The following is a 3,696-nucleotide window of genomic DNA, read 5'->3' on the forward strand; positions in this document are numbered from 1 at the left end:
TGCAAAAAAGCACTTAATGAATTTAGATTAAATAAAATATACAGGGGAGTTTTCCTTTAATAATTAGTAACCAATATTAATTATCATTTCATTGTTTGTGAACAGAAAAAATAACTGTTGAGTAAGTTAATTAACTATCAATTTACCATTTATAAATGATGGTTATTAAGTTATTAAGTGTTATTAAGAATCGTTGTGTTTTCGTTGGCTTAGAATAAGCCCTTCATATCTACATAGGGAGCACCATGTTGTTGCTCCGCTTTGTTGTTGCTCCGCCATGTTGTTGCTCCACCATGCCATGTTGCTGCTCCGCCATGTCATGTTGTTGCTCCGCCATGCCATGTTGTTGCTCCACCATGCCATGTTGCTGCTCCGCCATGTCATGTTGTTGCTCCACCATGCCATGTTGTTGCTCCACCATGCCATGTTGTTGCTCCGCCATGCCATGTTGCTGCTCCGCCATGTCATGTTGTTGCTCCGCCATGCCATGTTGTTGCTCCACCATGCCATGTTGCTGCTCCGCCATGTCATGTTGTTGCTCCGCGATATCATGTTGTTGCTCCGCCATGTCATGTTGTTGCTCCGCCATGCCATGTTGTTGCTCCGCCATGTTGCTGCTCCGTCATGTTGTTGCTCCGTCATGTCATGTAGTTGCTCCGCCATTTCATGTTGTTGTTCCGCCATGTTGTTGCTCCGCCATACCATGTTGTTGCTCCGCCATGTCACCTTGTTGCTCCGCCATGTCATCTTGTTGCTCCGCCATACCATGTTGTTGCTCCACAATTTAATGTTGTTGCACCGCCATGCCATGTTGTTGCTTCGCCATGTCATGTTGTTGCTTCGCCATGTTTCTACAGTAGCACAGAAGGGACAAACCAAACACTGGCTCTAGAGAGAGACTTCACGTTTTTCCGTTCCAGTTCAACGTATGTTTAGATTGTAATTTTGACAAGTTTGTATGCATATAACTTAGAGCCATATAGCCATGCTGGTCTGGTCTATGACTTGGAGCCATAAAGCCATGCTGGTCTGGTCTATAGCCTGGAGCCATAAAGCCATGCTGGTCTGGTCTATAGCCTGGAGCCATTAGATCTTTTTTTAGGACATGGCAGGAGAACAAATCAGCGTTTTTGGATTTATTGTTGGTGCAACCAACTACACAGCAACTCTTCAGCATAGCGTTATTACTGTTAGCCGTTTGTTTAAAGTAGAAGTTTGTAGAAATGTTTCAACTTCTTCTGTTGACTCTGTTACCGTCTGCGAGAGACACGGGTTTGGTTTCCCTCCAAAAGGGGGCGTGGTCACGAGAGCCTACTCTGGATGACGTATCGCCGGTCTGATGTACGCCACCAAATCCTACAAACTGTATCTTTAATGGTTTGTGTCCTTTCTCGTAATTTGTGCCGACAACATATTTTGATGATGAAAAACAGTAGCATCAGAATGCAATTCATAGAAGATAGTGTTGTGACCTGGGAGAGCAGGTCGAGTAAGTTTTGGGTAGAAAGGATATAAAACGTACAAGTAGTATAAAGGTAAAGTATAGAAAGTCCTCTGCACCACGAGTACGTGTCAGATGTGGAGCCCGGTGTCTCGATGCCCAACGAGCCCGATTCTCACGACCGCTCCGCTCGTGTTGCACAACGTGGCCGTTGCGGGGCAAAGCCACGGCGGAGACACCAGAGGAAAGCCGAGAGGGAAGAGGAGGGGAGGAGGGCTGGAGGAGAAAGAATTGCAACTGTCATCACAAACAAGAACCATCTGTCTCATTTGTGTAACTTGTTTTCTTTTAATATGAGAAGTATGCTGAAGAGATCTGGGAGTTTGAGAGAGGCCTGGGAGGGCCGGGCCCTGGGCTAAAGCCAGCCTTCTCCTGGGTTCTCTGAGCGAGTGGCATTAATATCCAGCCAACCTGCACTGTTAACCCTTCACACTCACAACAGACCGACAGAGACAGAAAACCTTTAACCTCAGGTATGCAGAGGTACCTGAGGTGTAATGTGAACTATCAGCTGCCTGACAGGGAGAAGAATTAGCTGGAAGATTTATGTGAAAGGGTGAAATCACACCGTCGTTATCTCATTACCTCTCATACCTCCAGGACGGACTTATCAGAGACGTACCCGGGCTTCTTGTTCAACTTTTGCAGAATTTCTTTGCCCAGGGGAAGCCTGTCCAAAAGTCACAACTGTGCACGTTTACAGGACAGACCACTTCACAAACTCCCAACATCGTGTTGCATTATTACCGGGCCTTCAACATGAAGGTTTATAGTCACGCTAACACGGTTGCTATGCAGAGTTGAAGTGAGAAACCTCATTGAAAGTCTCACTGACATTTAACTACGGAAGAGTCTTCAGGTTTGTTCAAATCTTTCGTATCGTTGTCATTTTATTCATGAACATTATGCAATTCTCCACTTTCCAGTGTTAATGCCAACTATATAACTATAAATGATATAAAACTTTATTGTTGTTGTATGATTTTTACTTTAACTGTCAGTTGTGTTGCATTTTAAGACAGATACTTTTATTTGTCACACACTTGTAGATCTGCAGCCTCAATGTACGACGTCTGGGAAGAAGAGGAGCGTTATACAGACCAACTGAGACGTCATCTGCTCTGTGCTGAAGCTCTGAGGTAGGATATGTTCTCATTACGAGCTGCGTTGTGTTGAATATTCAGGGGCCTCCTTAGCTCCGTTATTAAAATTCATGAAATTATAAGATGTGGTATTCAGACATCATGATTTACACTTCCCGAGAATATCATCGTCTCTGATGTTCAGACCTTCAGAATACCTGAAGCTGACGTTACAGCCCGTTTAAGGAGCTCATTTGTCTTCTTCTTTGTTGATTCTCAGAGAAAAGACACGAGGTGTTGGAGGAGGAGCGGCAGACTGGATGAGATTGAATGATTGTGTGTCTGTAATGTGCTTTTTTTGTGTCTCCGTCCTGCAGAAAACGCTGGAGAACCACATGGAGGCTCATCAGAAGCAGCTCAGCCGCCTCTGAGACGAGATCTAAGATGAGCAGAGGATGCTGGACGAACTCAGACTAAGGACACACCAGTAAATCAAAACATTGTCTTGGTACTTTGATTATTGTTTTAATAGGTATAGTTTGCCATAGAAACGTCATAGTATAGTATATTATAATATTTTTGTGAAAACAAATCAGTGTAGTATGCCATATAAAAATTACATATTGTACGTCATAAAATGTAATAAAGTCACAGTATGTCGTAAAAAATTGTATAGTATGTTGAAGTAATAAAAAGTCATAGTATATAGTATGTCGAAAAAGTCATATTTTAGTATGTAGGAAAGTCATAAATAAGTCATAATATAGTATGTCAAAAATAATATAAAAGGAATTGCATATTATGTTAAAAGTCGTAGTATATAGTGTGTTGAAAATGTTATAAAAAGTCACAGTATAGTATGTAGGAAAGTCATAGTATAGTATGATAAAAAAGTAATAAAACAGCCGTACGTCATTTAAAAGTCATAAAAAGGCAGAGTACAGTATGTAAAAAAAATCATTAAGGCATAGTAAAGTTTGTTGAAAAATGTCATTTATAGTATTTCATAAAAAGTCATAAAATAGCACACTTTCCTTGTGTGAGACTCAATCATATGCTGGCTCCCTAAATTGGCACTCAGTCAAGAAAACGTTGTTGTTTGGAAGAGATAGC

At 41.8% G+C, this 3,696-nt stretch overlaps 1 long non-coding RNA gene across 1 annotated transcript; it reads left to right on the plus strand.

The window, feature by feature from the left end:
* Positions 1 to 2,340: 2,340 nt before the first annotated feature.
* On the plus strand, positions 2,341 to 3,224 carry LOC119496546. Its single transcript, XR_005208742.1, has 3 exons — positions 2,341 to 2,360; positions 2,551 to 2,640; positions 2,961 to 3,224. It is a non-coding gene; the product is annotated as an uncharacterized LOC119496546 (long non-coding RNA).
* Positions 3,225 to 3,696: the final 472 nt, after the last annotated feature.

Source organism: Sebastes umbrosus, chromosome 1, assembly GCF_015220745.1.
Source record: "Sebastes umbrosus isolate fSebUmb1 chromosome 1, fSebUmb1.pri, whole genome shotgun sequence".
NCBI lineage: Eukaryota > Metazoa > Chordata > Actinopteri > Perciformes > Sebastidae > Sebastes > Sebastes umbrosus.